At 47.9% G+C, this 23,178-nt stretch overlaps 1 long non-coding RNA gene across 1 annotated transcript; it reads left to right on the forward strand.

Moving 5' to 3' along the window:
• The first annotated feature begins 4,143 nt into the window (after nt 1-4,143).
• On the forward strand, nt 4,144-9,792 carry LOC147737485 (uncharacterized). The gene is made up of 3 exons (XR_015299092.1): nt 4,144-4,258; nt 5,646-5,714; nt 9,642-9,792. It is a non-coding gene; the product is annotated as an uncharacterized LOC147737485 (long non-coding RNA).
• Nucleotides 9,793-23,178: the final 13,386 nt, after the last annotated feature.

Here is a 23,178-nt window from a genome sequence, read left to right on the forward strand (position 1 = left end):
CATGCATTGCTCTGAACTCCGCCCTGAATAGGCTTCGGCAGGAAGAGAGGGAGGCGTTGGAGGCGGAACTGACCACGTTGGAAACTGCACATAAGCAGAATCCTTCTAGAAGAACGCTTCGCCCTCTAGCGGCGGTGCGTGGGAAGCCCAGGGCGCATTATAATAACCGAGCAGAATATACTCTACTACGCTTACGGCGCCTCTCCTACGCTCAGGGTAACAAAGTGGGGAAGCACTTAGCACGGCAGCTCCGTGATAAACGTGAGAGAGAATATGTGGGTGGTATTCGGAACCCCTTCGGGGTAGTGGAGCATAAGGACGCGGATAAGGCTGCGCTCTTTGGTGATTTCTATGCTGCTCTGTACTCGGCGGATCGCTTGGTGCCGTCCGCTCAACGAGCATATCTGGAGAACCTAGCGCTACTGCAGGTCTCCAAAGAGTGGAATGACCTTCTGGAGGCCCCGATTACTAGGGAGGAGGTACTATCTGCCATTCGGTCTCTCAAGCCGCATAAAGCACCGGGCCCGGACGGCTATACAGCCTCCTTTTATCAGACGTTCGCGTCCGAGCTGTGGGACCGCTTGGTGCTCCTCTTCAACGCCATGAGGGATGAGGGCCACACCTCGGGTTCTATGGCGGAGGCTATGATCTCGATAATTCCCAAGACGGGGAAAGACCCCTCCAGGTGTGAATCCTATCGACCCATTGCCCTCCTGAATATTGATGCTAAGTTGTATTCTTCTATCTTGGCCGCTCGCCTTAAGGACCTTATGCCAGCTCTCATTCATCCGGACCAATCAGGCTTTATAAAGGGTCGCCAGACCCACGATAACACTAGACGCCTAGTTCACCTGATTGAGAAGGCCGAACGCTTTCGGATCCCGGCTGTCCTGCTCGGCCTTGACGCCGAAAAGGCATTCGACCGGGTGGACTGGAACTTTCTCTTTAGCACTCTGCAGGCGTTTGGCTTTTCCCCCACGTTTATAACTATGCTTCGGGCCAACTATCACGACCCGCGCTCGAGGGTCATGGTGAACGGCCATGGCTCTCCATTTTTTGCTCATTCTCGAGGCACAAGGCAGGGCTGCCCCCTATCCCCCTTACTTTTTGCTCTTAGCATAGAGCCTCTTGCTATTAGGATTCGTGAGGATCCGGATATTGTGGGCCTCCCCTTTTCCGGGGAACAGCATAAATGTTTGCTGACGATGTCCTTCTGTCGCTAACTGACCCCGGGACCTCCCTCCCGCGGGTGCAGGATGTGCTGTCCCAATTCGAAGTGGTGGCAGGGTTCCATGTGAACCCCGGCAAATCATACATACTTAATCTCACGCTTCCGCCCTCTGAGGTAGAGCGCATCCGACCGCTCACTCCCCTGGCCTGGGCGGGCTCCTCCATTCAATATCTTGGGGTCCAGCTGACCTCTTCCATCGCCACCCTATATGCGGCTAACTTCCCTCCCCTGCTGTCTCAGATACAGGCTGAGTTGACTCGCTGGAAGCCTATGTTTATTTCTTGGCTTGGACGCGTAAATGCCGTCAAGATGACGCTGCTCCCCAAGCTTCTGTACTTGTTCCAAGCCCTCCCCATCTCCTTGGACGGGGGTTTCTTTCGGCGACTGAAAACCATGATTCTGCGCTACGTCTGGCAAGGGGGCCGAGCCAGACTTTCCTTTCTTACGCTTCGCCGACCTCTGAGGAAGGGCGGGGCTGGCCTGCCGGACATGCTCCTTTACTATAAAGCAGCACAACTCCGGGTGTTGGCTGAATGGACTCAAATGGAGTCGGAGAAGCATTGGTTGCACATGGACAGGAGTGTGGCGGGTCGCTCTATTTGGGACCTGGTTTGGAAGGCGAAAGGGGATCGGCCTCGCAACGCATACATTAGCACCCCTACTAGCACCACTCTGAAGGTTTGGGACTCGGTCTCTCATGATGAGCGATGGACTTCCTTTCCTTCCCCCTTCACACCTATTCACTTTAATCCTGCATTCCCGCCGGCGCTAGTTGAGGGGCCTTTTGATAGATGGAAGGCGGGAGGTTGCCATGCACTTACACACTTGCTTCATGGCTATGAGCCGCTCACCTTCCACAACTGCATGCGCGATTATGGTGTGCCACCTACTGAACGCTACCGACATGCCCAGCTGCTACATTGGGCACTGTCTCCTGAGGTGAGGGACGCTGCGACGAGGCCTCCCACTGCTTTTGAGTCCTACATTACCCGCACATCCTCCATGAAGGGGGTGATTTCCTTTCTCTACGACTTGCTGTTAACCACGGCTGTTTCACCTCGCCCTAGATACATGGAGTTGTGGGAAGGGCACCTGGGAAGAGACATCTCCGACGCAGAATGGTCACATCTTTGGCGCGACCTACACACATTTAATCATTCAATCGATCTTAGGGAAGCGCATATGAAAACTATGTTAGATTGGTATCTATATCCGACCCGATTGAAAAGGATTTTTCCTTCAGCTTCTGACAGATGTTGGCGGGGCTGTGGACTTCTGGGGGACTTCCGCCATATCTGGTGGGACTGCCCCATCATACGCCCCTACTGGGAGGAGATACTGTCTCATATTAGGGAGATCCTGGGCTACCCGGTCCCGCATTCCATTGGCTTTGTGCTCCTTGGCCTTCGGGACCCGCTTCTGGAGCTCCAGACCAGGGCCGACAAGCACATCCTTTGGCTCTGCCTGGGGGCGGCTAAACTCACTCTGGCTGCCTCATGGAAAAAGAAGGAGGCCCCGGCTCTTTCCCTTTGGTTTGCTAGACTCTGGAGGCTGCTGAGTGTGGAACGGATGGCAGATATCTTTAGGAACAACTTTAAGAATTTTGCTTTCAGATGGGGCCCACTGGTCCGCTTTCTTTCTCGTGGGTTGCCGTCTGCGGTATGCCCACCCACTATACGTGCTTTACATCTGTTTCAAGTGTGATCCGGGCCTGTATGAACGGTTGTTGTCTGGCTGCCACCATCGGGGGGGGTGGGCGCACTGGGGAGGTTGGAGTCTCTGGGGAGAGGGGTTTTTTCCTTTTTCGGGGTTTGCTTTTCTTTTCTGCCAGGGGATGTGGACGATTGCTTTTATTGTTTTGCACAGTATGCTGATTTCCTTGAGGCCGCACTGCAAGGAGGCGTGCACGGACCTGGTCAACCTAGCCTCTGGATTGCATTGACTTGCCCGATAATATGCAGGCTTTCTCCTCCGGACTTCTCAGGGGGCTTGACGCTCTTCCGAGCTGCATTTTTTGGAACTCTTTCTTTTTGCACCATTGCATTCTGCCCTGTGTGTTGACGCTGCTCAGCCCTTCATGAACGTTTCCTGCTGCCTGGCCTCTTTGTATTGACCCCTGCGTGGGTGCCTCTCTGATTTACATTTCATGTGTCTTCATCCCCCCTTTCCTTTCTATTGTTTCTGTTTTTCTCTTTCCTTAATAAAATATCTTTTACAAAAAAAAAAAAAGATATTGATTACACTGTGGGCAATATATAGGCATGGTAGAGGAAAACTCTATTGCATCAGTACCAAACTGCGTAATTTGGACACAAGAACAGAAGAATGACCAATCATGGCAAGAGAAAAAAAGTTAATCTCACAGACGTTGATTTTTTTGAAACCTTGCCAGCTATGTTCCTTTAAAAATACACAATGCATTGGCAAAAGAAAGTGAAAAGGACGGAGTACAGTTTGTGCGTATTAGGCAAAAACTACGTTGACATTCTGGCCATTTCAATAAATAAACACTTAGGCGTGACTTCACACCTGGCTTGACACACAAAATCATAATCACTAGCTTTTTCTAATCACTAGGACCGCAACTCAGCACTTAAAAAAATATTTATCTTTAGGAAACTGAGTATAGAAGTTAATATTTCATCAATAAAAGCATTGGTGCCATATCTTGGCTTTAATATTTGCTAAGTGTTGGCGTGTTTCAAGAAAGATACACAGCAGGTTTTGTGTTTACATCCTGGCAGCCACGCCAGCCTCCATCACCGCTTAAGACTCCTTGGCGGTAGGTTGGCGGTCACTTATCCATCAAACAATCTTCCCCCACAACTCAACCTTCGGTTATACACAGAACCAGGCGCACTGCAGCCTCGTTCGCATATAATAATATTATGTTATGTTTTATTGAGTTGCATAGTGCATTAATCACTCAAGAGGGTATCCAGGCGCTTGGACAGGTGTGTAGGTGTGAAGCCCCCCAAGGTGCTTATGTGAAGAGCCGGGGTTTCAGCTTCTTGCGGAACTCAAGAGGTGAGGAGGCGGCTCTGATGTGTTGAGGCTTATGGTTGTGGGTGGAGCTAATAAATGAAGTGGGTGGGGCCACTGAGGAAAGGGCGGGGCAGGGGGAGTGGGTGTGGCCTCCTTAAAAAATGTGAGCACCTGCACCTAATATTTTACAAATTGAGCACTGCTCCGGGCAGATCTGAAAGTCTTTCACCAGTGTGCTCTGTACGACGGACTGCCTACAACCCGAATCCAGTAAGGCTGTAACGTTTTTTTCCATTGAGTGTAAGACTTACGTAGAAGCCAGAACCCATTTCTTCTGTATATAGGATGGTTTTGGGTATACAACTGACATCCATCGGTTCTTCCGTTGACTTTTTTGGTGGACAGGTCCTAGCTATATACCCACACTCCCAACACTCGTAGCATTGGGGTCCCTGGAACGGAGCGGCCTCACCTCTAGAGGGCTTGCCTTTCAGAGACTCCGGGGTGGCCCGGTTTTCTTCTCATTTTGCATGCATCCTGTGGCATACCGTGAGGACCTATCAGGTTCAAAAGCTTGTGTCTTTGGTTGGGCCCGAGCAAAGGACGTTGCCATCTCCACAGGTTGATCCACAGAGAGATGTGGCTGTTGACATAGCCACCTCTGGGTGGGTGTTGGTAAGGCCTCAAGAAACTGCTCCAGATAAATGACCACCAATATTTGTTCCTTGCTGTTCTCTTGGGGTCTTACCCATTTATCAGCAGCCGCCTTTAACTTTAAAAATATTGTCTTTGGGGTACCTCCAGGGTTACCTCGTTCCTTTCTGAATCTTGACCGATATGCTTAGGAATCCATTCCCAAATGGTCTTAATCTCCTTGTAAGGAGTGTTTCCTGTGGGGTTAGCCACCTGGTACCCAGCCTGGGCCTCCCCTGTCAATAGCAGTGCTAAAAAGAAAGGCCACTTCCCCCCCGGCCACCCACAGCTTGGGCAGCCCTTTCGAAATTCGTAAGGAAGGCATCCGGGTCCTCGCCCGGTTGATATTTCTGAAGGGATATGTTGGGGGGCCCTGCATGTACCCCTTGGTGGCTCTGTTGATTTGTGGTTTAGTGCGTTTGACTGTCAGCAACCTTATGTATGCATTCAACCTGCTGGGTGAGCAAAGCCTTGAACATTTCCCTGTCCACTTGGGCCGTCATCATCTGTCTCTCTGGCCCATTCCAATTTTTCTTGACCATGAATTAGTTGTTGCATTAGGCTTTCCATCATCTCGGACTAATGGAATTATGCCCACATTCTACACCACGTATGTAGAAGAGTCGGTCAAGAAGGAGCTGTCTGCATTGAATAATTTATTGGTGTGCACTTTGTATTAGTATTACAGGAAATCACAATGATTGATTGTCTCTGTTATATTCTTCTTTCCCACAAGGTCTTTCACTTCAGTCCCTTAGGTGAGCATCGGCAGCCGTCGTCCCTCGGACAGAAAGAAAAGGGTCAGGTAAGTGTTTTTGCTTCATGGTTTAGTCAAGGGAGGATGTGAAGGATAAATAATAGCTATGCATAAAAGTGAAGGGAGGGGGTAGAGGTTGGAGTAACAAAAAAGAAAAAGAGTAGCCAATGATTTCTGCCTTGTCTTTCTTTTCCGTCTCACTTATATCCTTTTCCCTGGGTCCCTTTCACCCCTCCTCCTCCCCTCCCGTCCCTCTCTGACAGAGCCCCTTTCCAAAACCCTTTAGACACCCGGACGCACCTGGAAGAGCCACGTCCCTCCGGGGCGTAGTGACTACACATCCTTCATTGAGGTCTGGTCTCCTTCTTCGGCTTTTCCTCCTCCGCCGGGTTGGAGTGTTCTGTTCACGGACAAGCTGTGACCTCTCCAGGGCTCCGGTTCTCTCTCTCAGAAGGCTGTTAGGTGTTCTCCGTCTGGTTTCTCCACCTTGCGCTCCCTTGCTGCATGTAGCTGGACCAACTACTGGCCAACCTGACGCGCTCTCCGTCCCGCCTTCTTGAATCGTGTATCGTCTGACGTCTGTCCTCATCTCCGTCTTAAAGGGGCCTCCTGCCGATTCCCCTCTCTCCACTTCTTACTGGCAGCAAAGCGGCCAACTGGTAACAGGGGACTGTGAATATAGGAGGGGAGAAACATATGAAGGGATGGCATGGCACTCTTATTCTCTATCTCATTGTGTACTACAGGGGCTTCCTGACACCCATCTTGCTCACAGGTTGGACATCCCTCCTCGCAGAGTGTTTGGCAAACAGCTGAGTTGTGGTTTTAGCATGGAGTGACCTTGCAATGACAGCAAGTGCTCCTCTGCCCCAACCCAGAAATTCTTGTTTATTTATTGCAAAACCATTCTTGTTCCCAGGCCGAGACCTTATTCAGGCCTCCCTTATCCCTGACCTATTGATAGCTGCTACGCCTCATGGACGAATAACAAACTGTCTCATCTGCACAGTGTATGTTCAGACCGTAGTTGGTCAAGGTGTAGTGATAGTGTTCTTACGAAGTGGAATTCGTAAGCAAAGTAGTTTCATGGAAACGAATCATTCACTTTCACAGATGCAAATGCGTCAAAAGTCATCATGTGAAAGAAAAGGCAACTTTGTCGAACGTGTCCATGTTAAAATGGCAGCGTTTCTCTCTGGGCCTAACTGAGCCATGTGACAAACCGTCGCAAGTAAGATTTTGAGAAGGAATAATACAATAGCAGTTTTGAAGCAGTGAATAGATATTAGTTAAGCTGGAGAGATTTAGTAGTGAGGTTCAGCTGAGAAATTTATCCAAAAAGTGTTTAACATTCATGCCCATGAAGAGGTCAGATGTTGTGCAAGATGGATTGGCTGATTTGAGGATTGCAATCAGTTCTCTAGGTGAGAAAAAGAATTAAAGTGAGAGTGTTCAGCAAAGAGATAAAAGAGAGATGAGGGGCAGTAAGTGAAGTAGCAGGGTGTTCCCAAAAGTGGTGATCTTAGAGGAAAGTACGAAGTAAGGTTAGTGGTAGAGAGTGTGGAGTGAATGATGAGTGGGCTTAGTGGGGAGTTTAAGTTAGATGAAGGATGTGGGTGAGACTGTAGTCATCAGATGATATCTTGAAAGTATGTGCACTTGATATTAGCAGCAGCTAGAGACTGTGGGCCAGATGTAGGAAGGCAGATACCGGTCGGTAACGGCCGATTTCGGCCGTTACCGACCAGTATTTTGATTTTGGGATGTAGGGGCATGTTAAAATACAGAATCGGTAATTTTACAGATTCGGTAAAATACCAACTCTGTAAAATTATCGAATCTGTATTTTGACATGAATCTAGCACTTAAATCAGTGCTACAGGGGTTTAAGAAGTCGTTATTTACCACCAACTAGAAGTTGGTGGTAAATAATGAAAACCCTTTCAAAAGCATTTTTTTGGCTTTTAAAACAGTGCCATGTTGCAGACATACATGCCCTAAGGGCATGTATGTCTGCAACATGTGCACCCATGCACAATTGAGGGGTGCAACAGGCTGTCAAAGTGACACCGTGCCACCCTTCTATGTTTCCCCCAATTACCGAATCGGTATTTACCGATTCGGTAATTGACATTCATTCCTATGGGCCTCCAGGCACATAGGAATGAATGGCAATTACCGAATCGGTAAATACCGATTCGGTAATTACCGAATCATACCAATTCGGTAATTAATTCAGTAAAATTACCTACATCCCAATTGCCAGTTCTTAAATACCGAATCGGTATGATTCGGTATTTAAGAATCAGTAATCTGGGATTACCTACATCTGGCCCTGTGTGTTTAGAGCATTTATGTTAGTGGCAAGATTTTCTTGTTTAATTTGTCGGGAGGTCAGTAGAATGAATATAGAATTTTATAATTGTCTGGAGTAGGCCATATTAATTTGCTGCATGTGCAGTAGCCTGCCTACACATGATTCTGTTTTCACTCTGGCATGAGCAGGTTGTCAGCTCATCTGGTTCTGTTTACTGATAATGTTAAACGCAGATCTAAATCACTTTTTGATTGGTCCATCCCATGTGGTAGATCCTATTTTTTAATCCTCTCTTTTCTCCAGTGAGTTTGGTCAGTAACATACCAATCCCGGTACAGGAGAGAATCCGCTTTAAGGCTTAATGCGTCGCCCATAAATCTCTGAAGGGAAACGGTCCACCCCTCATCAGGGCCCTGGTTAGACCTTACAAGGCCTCCAGAAGACTTCGCTCTGACGAGCTCCACTTGGCAGAGGTTCATAGAATAATGAGGGCCAGATCGAGTGCTTGCGACTCCTCATACAATGAAATGAAATGAAATGAAAGGAGGATTTATAAAGCGCGATTGCTGCCCTGAGGCGTCCAAGCGCTAAAGAAAGAAAGTGGTACTGACCGCTGAACCAATCGTCACAGAGAACTAGTTAATTCAATTCCGCTAAGCTTTGGAATTCCCTACCACTCTCTCTCCGGAAAGAATCTAACCACCTGGCTTTCCGTAAACAGCTGAAGACCTGGCTCTTTCCCTAAGGGCCCCCCCTTTAGTCCTGCCTCTGGGTAGCCATGCGCTATATAGAAGCCTTTTTCATTTCATTTCATTTCAATCCTGCCCCCTGCCCGTACAGTTTCTTTATTACCTTAACTCTCTGTTTGTACTAAGGGTTTCAACCGAGATCTGTGTAACTGTGCAGCTCGTATAACATTTTGCCGACCACTGGTAACTATCAGCTACTTAGCGCTAGCCTTAAAATAGACGCTTCCAATGCTGAGCAAGTGCCTTATTTAGAGTTTGGAGGGCAGGGGACTCCTTCCTAATGTGGTGGGTGTCCCACCTCCCATATTTGAAGAGCCAATAATGTTAATGCACAGGTAATATTGCAGACTGGACATCCGCCACGTTTATAATTGTGTCTGCCAAACTCTGAATAAGGCTCCATATTCTTTTCTATTTGGATTAAGAATACGTTCTAGTCCTTCATCTCTCTTCATTCTAGATAATATCGGAGTTAATCCTACAACTTTTCCTTGGTATTACTGTTTAAAACTTCTGCCCTCCAAGGAGACTTGATTAAAGTTTGGCCTCCAGAAAAGCTCTATTTAATACAGCTCTACATGTTCATAGGAGACATTTCAAGGTTGTCTGGAGAGTGCTACAGTGCATTTCTTGTCTATTTGTAAAAAACCTTCAATTATTTTCAAAACTGCTGGCCTGTCCAGAAGTGAATTGAGGTATAACAGACCCACAGGAGTTTAGCAACTTCACGGTGTCTTTATTTTGCATCAAGGTTCTGTAAATTCTTCCTTTGATTCCCACGCTTTTGTTTGACTAAAGTATAATTTTGGATGATGAGGTCTGATGTTTGGGTGAAGGAGTTTGCCAACTGATGTTTTACGTCAAAAAAATCCTTTTTTGATAACTAATTTTATTGATTTTGGAAAACAGGAATAACGACACAGCGCTGATTCAGCCGATGCCCATGCGCACTATGGTACAAAGGAGGAGTCACCTACCTCGTGACTTCCAAAGACTTTTCCAGGACAACAACAAAGTGCAAACATCTGGTCCCAACACCAGATGGCGATCTATGCACAGTGTGTGACCCTGCAACTCTACATGCCAAGGACAGATGCATACTGGTAAGTAGCATTTCCCATTCCACCTGGCCCAACCACCAAATTCCATATATATCATTGCAATTGATTAATACAGTCAATAGAAATTCAACAAAATTTAAAAAATAACCGTGTTTCAACAAATGCCTCCCATCTCTGAGGCAAATAATTGTCTTATTATTCCAATTAAGTTATTGTAAAAGGAAGATGTACCCTTCCTCATACAATTGTCTTCTTTCATTTAGAAAAAATCACAGTAGTAAATTCTAGGCAGCTTACTTCACAATGTGGTCCAAGTGTGACCTGGTATATATCCACCAACAATTAAACAAGTTTCTTTGGAGATCCTGTTATCAGTCTAAAAACAGAAGTCAATATATATAATAAGTGGACTATCTTGCTTAATTATTTAATGGAGCTATTACCTGCTTATACTTATCCACAGGACTAGATTTGGAGTTACTATAGTTCGAAGATCAAATGTCCTCCAGTCTTTGGCTTTGGGCAGTTTTTATGATTCAGATCTAGACATAATTTACATATGTCATTTGTATTTAGTAGTTTCTATCTACACGCTGCACTACCTCAAGCCTTATTACGATTTAATCTAGATGGGCAACTTATAATCAGGTATCAATAAATACTGGGAACTGCTGTTATATTTCTACATCATATTATGGTTGCCTCACACACATATCTCTCGATGTATATCCAGGGTTAATACTAATAGAGGTATTGAGATGTTCTCATTCGATGGCTCAGCAAAACAAGTTCTTACAGTTGTGTTTAGCCGTACTGGGCAAAGTCTGACCCAGGTTTTGTTTACCGGCCTTGGTAATATAGGTTGTGTCATATTCAGTGTAAGAAAAAGGCAATATTAGTGCAAATTGACCAAAGTGAAACCTGTCTTCACTACAATTGCTACCTAAATGAATCGCAGACACGTAAAGTCTAGCATTCAGGTTATCATTAGAGAGACGCGCTTGAGTTTAGTACCATTCGTGCTAGCCTCACTTATTTCACAGATTCAATCCAGCGCAGTCTGTCGAACTCTCAGTGCGTCACGTCAGCGATAGCCTATATGTGCTGCACCACTGGGATTGAACCATGTGACCCGGAAGTGTAATCAACTCTGAGCAATACATGTTGCTCAAAAAGTGTCGGCCATCTTAAACACACCAGTTCATCATATATATTGATATATTTTCAATATCTTGCCAAAAAATTGTATAATCGAAACCGTATTTGTGAGCTGTTATTACCTCACTCAGTTTGTGAATCTAAATATTTAAATATCACACGGGACAGAAAATAAAAAGAGTATTGTCACCTGAGTGCCCAAAATATCAGTTGTGTAACACCTAATGTTGTTAATTAGATGTGTCTTGTTTATACGGTGCACAGTTAAATAAAAACGGACACAGATTATCGCCATCATTCGCGAGAATGTTATTCCACTATCTTGGAATGTCTAAATCAGGACATCATGTCATTTCTCTTGGACAAGCATTATGTTATACATTGTTTTTCTACTTCGGACACTCTCGGAAGTTAACACCGTCTCGTCTACCTGCTTCAATACCCTACGCATGCTTCTAAAGATCTTCCGTTGGATCCCCACCGAAACCAGGAAAACAGTCACACAGGCCCTCGTCACCAGCCGTCTGGACTACGGAAACACCCTCTACGCGGGAACCACAGCCAAGATCCTGAAGAGACTGCAGCGCATCCAGAATGCCTCAGCACGACTCATCCTGAACATCCCCCGCCGCAGCCACATCTCTTCCCACCTGAGAGACCTGCACTGGCTCCCAGTCAACAAGAGGATCACGTTCCGACTCCTCACCCACGCACACAAGGCTCTCCACGACACAGGCCCGAAATACCTCAACAGCCGCCTCACCTTCTACACACCCACCCGCCAGCTCCGTTCCGCCAGCCTCGCCCTCGCATCCGTCCCTTGGCCGCCCGGAAAGTAGTTGCCGCCATGGTGGAAAACTTCTTTCCAATGGAATCACCCGAGAGGGTCTCAAGGCGCTGAGGGGGGGGGGGCACTACTGCTCGAACAGCCAGGTCTTGAGTTGTTTCCTGAAGGAGAGATGGTCCAGGGTCTTCCGTAGGTGAGTGGGGAGGGAGTTCCATGTCTTGGCCGCCAGGTAGGAGAAGGATCTTCCTCCGATGGTGGACTTCCGAACTCATCCTTGAACTCTAAAGGACATTCGTTGAACAACCTGAGCCCTGCTGACATGGTTGCGGCTCCTCAAGAACTGACAGACACTCTTTTCACTCCGGATCGAACCCTGCTGACCTCGTCGCGGCTCAAGGAGTACTCTGGTCCGCCGGCTGGACCATTGACGCTACCACCACGACCGGGTTCGAGAAGAAGTGAGTAGAACAGCCAGTACGGTCGCCATCTTCCGTATCCCCCGGCTCCAGGATTGAGAGCTGTGCGCAGGGTACGCTTCGTGCTGGCCTAAAGATCGAGACTGTACCGCTTCCCTCTTCCTCATCACTGAGACTTTACGATCCCTCAATCGCATTTTGCATAAATCTCTACTGTTGATAAAGAACTTACTTATTGAAAGCAACTGTGTGGTGTCCGTTCATAAGTGGGGTGTGAACTCAGTGTGTACGATCCTAGACTCTAAGTCCTCCCCGGCGAGGACCTCACGTTAAGACTCGGCATTATTTGTGGGAGAGGTGGTTCACGGAGTGGTCGGGAGAGACTAACCTGGCCCTCTAGGATCGCCCCTTCTAACAGATGGGTTTTGGACATAGTGTCCAGAGGCCACACTCTGGAATTTGTGAAATTCCTTCAAATTCTCCCCCCAGAGTTCCTCCTCCTGCCCATCTGGGGGCCATCATAGACACACAGCAAACAAGGGCTTTTGTCTCAAACGGAAGGCAACAGCGGATTTCCAAACTGGCAACTCTCCTGCGCACAAAATAGTAAGTTTCTGTTCAACAGTTCAAATCGCTTCTGTAGATGCTGTCTTCCCCTATTCCCCTAATTCGCAACTGTTGCCTCAAAATGAGACCCTTAAAGGAGGAATTCGACAACGAGTGGCAACAAGTCTCCGCGTCCTTCGACAATGTCATCAACATCACGTCCCAGATACAAAGAGCATTGCTATGGTGGACTTGCATACCTAACATTTCAGCAGGCCGTTTGTTTGTAGTGGATGCTCCAAGTTTCATCCTCACGACAGATGCCTCTCTCGAATGGTGGGTAGCGCATCTTCAAGCCCTCACAGTCACGGGGAAATGGGACACCCACCAACTTGGCACATAAACCTTTTGGAGTTACTGGTGATATTCCTGGCTCTTAAGTCCTTTCGCACCTTCATTCAAGGAGCTTCAATGTTGATCCGAATGGACAACACAACAAGCATGCATTATAACAGAGGGCAGAAGGGCACGAAAAACGAGGGAAACAGGGCAGAAGGGCACAAAAAACGAGGGAAACAGGGCAGAAGGGCATGAAAAACAAGGGGAAAACGAGTGAAACAGAGGGCAGAAGGGCACAAAAACAAGGGGGAAACGGGTGGAACAGAGGGCAGAAAGGCACAAAAAACGAGGGAAACAGAGGGCAGAAGGGCACAAAAACAAGGGAAAAACAAGTGAAACAGGGCAGAAGGGCACAAAAACATGGGGAAAACGGGTGGAACAGAGGGCAGAAAGGCACAAAAAATGAGGGAAACAGAGGGCAGAAGGGCACAAAAAACAAGGGGAAAACAAGTGAAACAGAGGGCAGAAGGGCACGAAAAACAAGGGGAAAACGAGTGAAACAGAGAGCAGAAGGCCAAAAAAAACAAGGGAAACAGAGGGCAGAAGGGCACAAAAAGCAAGGGGAAAACGAGTGAAACAGAGGGCAGAAGGCCACAAAAAACGAGGGGAAACAGAGGGCAGAAGGGCACAAAACAAGGGGAAAATGAGTGAAACAGAGAGCAGAAGGCCACAGAAAACAAGGGAAACAGGGCAGAAGGGCACAAAAAACAAGGGGAAAACGAGTGAAACAGAGGGCAGAAGGCCACAAAAACAAGGGGAAAACGGGTGGAACAGAGGGCATAAAGGCACAAAAAATGAGGGAAACAGAGGGCAGAAGGGCACGAAAACAAGTGGAAAACGAGGGCAGAAGGGCACGACAAATGAGGGAAACAGAGGGCAGAAGGGCACGAAACACGAGGGAAACAAGAGGGCAGAAGGGCACGAAAAACAAGTGGAAAACGAATGAAACAGAGGGCAGAAGGGCACAAAAAACAAGTGGAAAACGAGGGCAGAAGGGCACGACAAACGAGGGAAACAGAGGGCAGAAGGACACAAAAAACAAGGGGAAAACGGGTGAAACAGAGGGCAGATGGCCACAAAAAACAAGGGAAACAGAGGGCAGAAGGGCACGAAACACGAGGGAAACACAGGGCAGAAGGGCACGAAAAACGAGGGAAACAGAGTGCAGAAGGGCCCAAACAAAAAACGAGAGAAACAGAGGGCAGAAGGGCACCAAAACAAGGGGAAAACGAGTGAAACAGAGAGCAGAAGGCCACAAAAAACAAGGGAAAAAGAGGGCAGAAATGCACAAAAAACAAGGGGAAAACGAGTGGAACAGAGGGCAGAAAGGCACAAAAAACGAGGGAAACTGAGGGCAGAAGGGCACAAAAAACAATGGAAACAGGGCAGAAGGGCACAAAAAACAAGGGGAAAACGAGTGAAACAGAGGGCAGAAGGCCACAAAAACAAGGGGAAAACGGGTGGAACAGAGGGCAGAAAGGCACAAAAAATGAGGGAAACAGAGGGCAGAAGGGCACGAAAACAAGTGGAAAACGAGGGCAGAAGGGCACGACAAATGAGGGAAACAGAGGGCAGAAGGGCACGAAACACGAGGGAAACAAGAGGGCAGAAGGGCACGAAAAACAAGTGGAAAACGAATGAAACAGAGGGCAGAAGGGCACAAAAAACAAGTGGAAAACGAGGGCAGAAGGGCACGACAAACGAGGGAAACAGAGGGCAGAAGGACACAAAAAACAAGGGGAAAACGGGTGAAACAGAGGGCAGATGGCCACAAAAAACAAGGGAAACAGAGGGCAGAAGGGCACGAAACACGAGGGAAACACAGGGCAGAAGGGCACGAAAAACGAGGGAAACAGAGTGCAGAAGGGCCCAAACAAAAAACGAGAGAAACAGAGGGCAGAAGGGCACAAAACAAGGGGAAAACGAGTGAAACAGAGAGCAGAAGGCCACAAAAAACAAGGGAAAAAGAGGGCAGAAATGCACAAAAAACAAGGGGAAAACGAGTGAAACAGGGCAGATGGCCACAAAAAACGAGGGAAACAGAGGGCAGAAGGGCACAAAAAACAATGGGAAAACGAGTGAAACAGAGAGCAGAAGGCCACAAAAAACAAGGAAAACAGAGGGCAGAAGGGCACGAAAAACAAGGAAAACAGAGGGCAGAAGGACACATAAAAAGAGGGAAACAAGGCAGAAGGGCACGGAAAACAAGGGGAAAACGAGTGCAACAGAGGACAGAAGGCCACAAAAAACGAGTGAAACAGAGGGCAAAAGGGCACGAAAAACGAGGGAAACAGGGCAGAAGGGCACAAAAAACGAGGAAAACCACGGGCAGAAGGGCACAAAAAACAAGGGGAAAACGAGTGAAACAGAGAGCAGAAGGCCACAGAAAACAAGGAAAACAGGGTAGAAGGGCACGAAAAACAAGGGGAAAACAAGTGAAACAGAGGGCAGAAGGGCACAAGAACAAGGGGAAAACGGGTGGAACAGAGAGCAGAAGGCCACAGAAAACATGGAAAACAGGGTAGAAGGGCACGAAAAACAAGGGGCAAACGAGTGAAACAGAGGGCAGAAGGGCACAAGAACAAGGGGAAAACGGGTGGAACAGAGGGCAGAAGGGCACAAAAAACAAGGGGAAAACGAGTGAAACAGGGCAGAAGGGCACAAAAACATGGGGAAAACGGGTGGAACAGAGGGCAGAAAGGCACAAAAAACAAGGGAAACAGAGGGCAGAAGGGGTCAAAAAACAAGGGGAAAACGAGTGAAACAGAGGGCAGAAGGGCACAAAAAACAAGGGGAAAAAGAGTGAAACAGAGAGCAGAAGGCCAAAAAAAACAGTGAAACAGAGAGCAGAAGGCCACAAAAAACAAGGGAAACAGAGGGCAGAAGGGCACGAAAAACAAGGGGAAAATCAGTGAAACAGAGGGCAGAAGGCCACAAAAAATGAGGGAAACAGAGGGCAGAAGGGCACGAAAAACGAGGGAAACAGAGGGCAGAAGGGCACAAAACAATGGGAAAATGAGTGAAACAGAGAGCAGAAGGCCACATAAAACAAGGGAAACATGGCAGAAGGGCACAAAAAACAAGGGGAAAACGAGTGAAACAGGGCAGAAGGCCATAAAAACAAGGGGAAAACGGGTGGAACAGAGGGCAGAAAGGCACAAAAAACAAGGGAAACAGAGGGCAGAAGGGCACTAAACACGAGGGAAACAGAGGGCAGAAGGGCACGAAAAATGAGGGAAACAGAGTGCAGAAGGGCACAAACAAAAAACGAGGGAAACAGAGGGCAGAAGGGCACAAAACAAGGAGAAAACGAGTGAAACAGAGGGCAGAAGGTCACAAAAAACAAGGGAAACAGAGGGCAGAAAGGCACGAAAAACAAGGGGAAAACGAGTGAAACAGGGCAGATGGCCACAAAAACGAGGGAAACAGAGGGCAGAAGGGCACAAAAAACAAGGGGAAAAGGAGTGAAACAGGGCAGAAGGCCACATAAAAAGAGGGAAACAGAAGGCAGAAGGGCACGGAAAACAAGGGGAAAACGAGTGCAACAGAGGACAGAAGGCCACAAAAAACGAGGGAAACAAGAGGGCAGAAGGGCACGAAAAACGGGGGAAACGGGGCAGAAGGGCACAAAAAACGAGGGGAACAGAGGGCAGAAGGGCACAAAAAACAAGGGGAAAACGAGTGAAACAGAGGGCAGAAGGCCTCAAAAAACGAGGAAAACAGAGGCAGAAGGGCACGAAAAACGAGGGAAACAGAGGGCAGAAGGGCACAAAACAAGTGGAAAACGAGTGAAACAGAGAGCAGAAGGCCTCAGAAAACAAGGGAAACAGGGCAGAAGAGCACGAAAAACAAGGGGAAAACGAGTGAAACAGAGGGCAGAAGGGCACAAAAACAAGGGGAAAATGGGTGGAACAGAGGGCAGAAAAGCACAAAAAACTAGGGAAAAAGAGGGCAGAACGGCACAAAAAACAAGGGGAAAACGAGTGAAACAGAGGGCAGAAGGGCAAAAAACAAGGGGAAAACGGGCTGGAACAGAGGGCAGAAAGGCACAAAAAATGAGGGAAACAGAGGGCAGAAAGGCACAAAAAATGAGGGAAACAGAGGGCAGAAGGGCACAAAAAACAAGGGGTAAACAAGTGAAACAGAGAGCAGAAGGCCTCAAAAAACGAGGGAAACAGGGCAGAAGGGCACAAAAAACAATGGGAAAATGAGTGAAACAGAGAGCAGAAGCCCACAGAAAACAAGGGAAACAGGGCAGAAGGGCACAAAAAACAAGGGGAAAACGAGTGAAACAGAGGGCAGAAGGCCACAAAAACAAGGGGAAAACGGGTGAAACAGAGGGCAGAAAGGCACAGAAAAACGAGGGAAACAGGTCAGAAGGGCACGAAACACGAGGGAAACAGAGGGCAGAAGGGCACAAAAAACAAGGGGAAAACGAGTGAAACAGAGGGCAGAAGGCCTCAAAAAACGAGGGAAACAGAGGCAGAAGGGCACGAAAAACGAGGGAAACAGAGGGCAGAAGGGCACAAAACAAGTGGAAAACGAGTGAAACAGAGAGCAGAAGGCCACAGAAAACAAGGGAAACAGGGCAGAAGGGCACGAAAAACAAGGGGAAAACGAGTGAAACAGAGGGCAGAAGGGCACAAAAACAAGGGGAAAATGGGTGGAACAGAGGGCAGAAAGGCACAAAAAACTAAGGAAACAGAGGGCAGAACGGCACAAAAAACAAGGGGAAAACGAGTGAAACAGAGGGCAGAAGGGCACAAAAACATGGGGAAAACGGGTGGAACAGAGGGCAGAAAGGCACAAAAAACAAGGGAAACAGAGGGCAGAAGGGCTCAAAAACAAGGGGAAAACGAGTGAAACAGAGGGCAGAAGGGCACAAAAAACAAGGGGAAAAAGAGTGAAACAGAGAGCAGAAGGCCAAAAAAACCCAGTGAAACAGAGAGCAGAAGGCCACAAAAAACGAGGGAAACAGAGGGCAGAAGGGCACGAAAAACAAGGGGAAAACGAGTGAAACAGAGGGCAGAAGGCCACAAAAAACGAGTGAAACAGGGCAAAAGGGCACAAAAACATGGGGAAAACGGGTGGAACAGAGGGCAGAAAGGCACAAAAAACAAGGGAAACAGAGGGCAGAAGGGCTCAAAAAACAAGGGGAAAACGAGTGAAACAGAGGGCAGAAGGGCACAAAAAACAAGGGGAAAAAGAGTGAAACAGAGAGCAGAAGGCCAAAAAAAACCAGTGAAACAGAGAGCAGAAGGCCACAAAAAACAAGGGAAACAGAGGGCAGAAGGGCACGAAAAACAAGGGGAAAACGAGTGAAACAGAGGGCAGAAGGCCACAAAAAACGAGGGAAACAGAGGGCAGAAGGGCACGAAAAACGAGGGAAACAGAGGGCAGAAGGGCACAAAACAAGGGGAAAATGAGTGAAACAGAGAGCAGAAGGCCACAGGAAACAAGGGAAACATGGCAGAAGGGCACAAAAAACAAGGGGAAAACGAGTGAAACAGAGGGCAGAAGGCCACAAAAACAAGGGGAAAACGGGTGGAACAGAGGGCAGAAAGGCACAAAAAACAAGGGAAACAGAGGGCAGAAGGGCACGAAACACGAGGGAAACAGAGGACAGAAGGCCACAAAAACGAGGGAAACAAGAGGGCAGAAGGGCACGAAAAACGGGGGAAACAGGGCAGTAGGGCACAAAAAACGAGGGGAACAGAGGGCAGAAGGGCACAAAAAACAAGGGGAAAACGAGTGAAACAGAGGGCAGAAGGCCTCAAAAAACGAGGAAAACAGAGGCAGAAGGGCACGAAAAACGAGGGAAACAGAGGGCAGAAGGGCACAAAACAAGTGGAAAACGAGTGAAACAGAGAGCAGAAGGCCTCAGAAAACAAGGGAAACAGGGCAGAAAGGCACGAAAAACAAGGGGAAAACGAGTGAAACAGAGGGCAGAAGGGCACAAAAACAAGGGGAAAATGGGTGGAACAGAGGGCAGAAAAGCACAAAAAACTAGGGAAAAAGAGGGCAGAACGGCACAAAAAACAAGGGGAAAACGAGTGAAACAGAGGGCAGAAGGGCAAAAAACAAGGGGAAAACGGGTGGAACAGAGGGCAGAAAGGCACAAAAAATGAGGGAAACAGGGCAGAAGGGCACAAAAAACAAGGGGAAAACGAGTGAAACAGAGGGCAGAAGGGCACAAAAAACAAGGGGAAACGAGTGAAACAGAGAGCAGAAGGCCCAAAAAAACAAGTGAAACAGAGAGCAGAAGGCCACAATAAACGAGGGAAACAGAGGGCAGAAGGGCACAAAAAACAATGGGAAAATGAGTGAAACAGAGAGCAGAAGCCCACAGAAAACAAGGGAAACAGGGCAGAAGGGCACAAAAAACAAGGGGAAAACGAGTGAAACAGAGGGCAGAAGGCCACAAAAACAAGGGGAAAACGGGTGGAACAGAGGGCAGAAAGGCACAAAAAAACGAGGGAAACAGGTCAGAAGGGCACGAAAAACGAGGGAAACAGAGGGCAGAAGGGCACAAAAACAAGGGGAAAACGAGTGAAACAGAGGGCAGAAGGCCACAAAAAACGAGGGAAACAAGAGGGCAGAAGGGCACGAAAAACGGGGGAAATGGGGCAGAAGGGCACAAAAACGAGGGGAACAGAGGGCAGAAGGGCACAAAAACAAGGGGAAAACGAGTGAAACAGAGGGCAGAAGGCCTCAAAAAACGAGGAAAACAGAGGCAGAAGGGCACGAAAAACGAGGGAAACAGAGGGCAGAAGGGCACAAAACAAGTGGAAAACGAGTGAAACAGAGAGCAGAAGGGCACAAAAACAAGGGGGAAACGAGTGAAACAGAGAGCAGAAGGCCAAAAAAAACAAGTGAAACAGAGCAGAAGGCCACAAAAAACGAGGGAAACAGAGGGCAGAAGGGCACAAAAACAAGGGGAAAACGGGTGGAACAGAGGGCAGAAAGGCACAAAAAACGAGGGAAACAGAGAGCAGAAGGGCACAAAAAGTGAAACAGGGCAGAAGGGCACAAAAACATGGGGAAAACGGGTGAAACAGAGGGCAGAAGGCCTCAAAAAACGAGGGAAACAGAGGCAGAAGGGCACGAAAAACGAGGGAAACAGAGGGCAGAAGGGCACAAAACAAGTGGAAAATGAGTGAAACAGAGAGCAGAAGGCCACAGAAAACAAGGGAAAAAGGGCAGAAGGGCACAAAAACAAGGGGAAAACGAGTGAAACAGAGGGCAGAAGGGCAAAAAAACAAGGGGAAAATGGGTGGAACAGAGGGCAGAAAGGCACAAAAAACTAGGGAAACAGAGGGCAGAACGGCACAAAAAACAAGGGGAAAACGAGTGAAACAGATTGCAGAAGGGCACAAAAACATGGGGAAAATGGGTGGAACAGAGGGCAGAAAGGCACAAAAAACAAGGGAAACAGAGGGCAGAAGGGCTCAAAAAACAAGGGGAAAACGAGTGAAACAGAGGGCAGAATGCCACAAAAAACAAGGGAAACAGAGGGCAGAAGGGCACGAAAAACAAGGGGAAAACAAGTGAAACAGAGGGCAGAAGGCCACAAAAAACGAGTGAAACAGGGCAGAAGGGCACAAAAACATGGGGAAAATGGGTGGAACAGATGGCAGAAAGGCACAAAAAACAAGGGAAACAGAGGGCAGAAGGGCTCAAAAAACAAGGGGAAAACGAGTGAAACAGAGGGCAGAAGGCCTCAAAAAACGAGGAAAACAGAGGCAGAAGGGCACAAAAAACGAGGGAAACAGAGGGCAGAAGGGCACAAAAACATGGGGAAAACGGGTGGAACAGAGGGCAGAAAGGCACAAAAAACAAGGGAAACAGAGGGCAGAAGGGCTCAAAAAACAAGGTGAAAACGAGTGAAACAGAGGGCAGAAGGGCACAAAAAACAAGGGGAAAAGGAGTGAAACAGAGAGCAGAAGGCCAAAAAAAACAGTGAAACAGAGAGCAGAAGGCCACAAAAAACAAGGGAAACAGAGGGCAGAAGGGCACGAAAAACAAGGGGAAAATGGGTGGAACAGAGGGCAGAAAGGCACAAAAAACTAGGGAAACAGAGGGCAGAAGGGCACAAAAACAAGGGGAAAATGGGTGGAACAGAGGGCAGAAAGGCACAAAAAACTAGGGAAACAGAGGGCAGAACGGCACAAAAAAACAAGGGGAAAACGAGTGAAACAGAGGGCAGAAGGGCACAAAAACAAGGGGAAAACGGGTAGAACAGAGGGCAGAAAGGCACAAAAAACGAGGGAAACAGAGGGCAGAAGGGCACAAAAAACAAGGGGAAAACAAGTGAAACAGAGGGCAGAAGGGCACAAAAAACAAGGGGGAAACGAGTGAAACAGAGAGCAGAAGGCCAAAAAAAACAAGTGAAACAGAGCAGAAGGCCACAAAAAACGAAGGAAACAGAGGGCAGAAGGGCACAAAAACAAGGGGAAAACGGGTGGAACAGAGGGCAGAAAGGCACAAAAAACGAGGGAAACAGAGGGCAGAAGGGCACAAAAAACAAGGGGAAAACGAGTGAAACAGAGAGCAGAAGGCCAAAAAAAAACAGTGAAACAGAGCAGAAGGCCACAAAAAACAAGGGAAACAGAGGGCAGAAGGGGACGAAAAACGAGGGGAAAACGGGTGGAACAGAGGGCAGAAAGGCACAAAAAACGAGGGAAACAGAGAGCAGAAGGGCACAAAAAGTGAAACAGGGCAGAAGGGCACAAAAACATGGGGAAAACGGGTGAAACAGAGGGCAGAAGGCCTCAAAAAATGAGGGAAACAGAGGCAGAAGGGCACGAAAAACGAGGGAAACAGAGGGCAGAAGGGCACAAAACAAGTGGAAAATGGGTGGAACAGAGGGCAGAAGGCCACAGAAAACAAGGGAAAAAGGGCAGAAGGGCACAAAAACAAGGGGAAAACGAGTGAAACAGAGGGCAGAAGGGCACAAAAACAAGGGGAAAATGGGTGGAACAGAGGGCAGAAAGGCACAAAAAACTAGGGAAACAGAGGGCAGAACGGCACAAAAAACAAGGGGAAAACGAGTGAAACAGAGGGCAGAAGGGCAGAAGGGCACAAAAACATGGGGAAAACGGGTGGAACAGAGGGCAGAAAGGCACAAAAAACAAGGGAAACAGAGGGCAGAAGGGCTCAAAAAACAAGGGGAAAACGAGTGAAACAGAGGGCAGAATGCCACAAAAAACAAGGGAAACAGAGGGCAGAAGGGCACGAAAAACAAGGGGAAAACGAGTGAAACAGAGGGCAGAAGGCCACAAAAAACGAGTGAAACAGGGCAGAAGGGCACAAAAACATGGGGAAAACGGGTGGAACAGAGGGCAGAAAGGCACAAAAAACAAGGGAAACAGAGGGCAGAAGGGCTCAAAAAACAAGGGGAAAACGAGTGAAACAGAGGGCAGAAGGGCACAAAAAACAAGGGAAACAGAGGGCAGAAGGGCACGAAAAACAAGGGGAAAACGAGTGAAACAGAGGGCAGAAGGCCACAAAAAACGAGGGAAACAGAGCGCAGAAGGGCACGAAAAACGAGGGAAACAGAGGGCAGAAGGGCACAAAACAAGGGGAAAACGAGTGAAACAGAGGGCAGAAGGCCACAAAAACAAGGGGAAAACGGGTGGAACAGAGGGCAGAAAGGCACAAAAAACGAGGGAAACAGAGGGCAGAAGGGCACGAAACACGAGGGAAACAGAGGGCAGAAGGGCACGAAAAATTAGGGAAGCAGAGGGCAGAAGGGCACAAACAAAAAACGAGGGAAACAGAGGGCAGAAGGGCACAAAACAAGGGGAAAACGAGTGAAACAGAGAGCAGAAGGTCACAAAAAACAAGGGAAACAGAGGGCAGAAAGGCACGAAAAACAAGGGGAAAACGAGTGAAACAGGGCGGATGGCCACAAAAACGAGGGGAAACAGAGGGCATAGGGCACAAAAAACAAGGGGAAAAGGAGTGAAACAGGGCAGAAGGCCAAATAAAAAGAGGGAAACAGAAGGCAGAAGGGCACGGAAAACATGGGGAAAACGAGTGCAACAGAGGACAGAAGGCCACAAAAAACGAGGGAAACA

This window comes from Lissotriton vulgaris, chromosome 1_1 (genome assembly GCF_964263255.1).
Source record: "Lissotriton vulgaris chromosome 1_1, aLisVul1.2, whole genome shotgun sequence".
Classification (NCBI taxonomy): Eukaryota; Metazoa; Chordata; class Amphibia; order Caudata; family Salamandridae; genus Lissotriton; species Lissotriton vulgaris.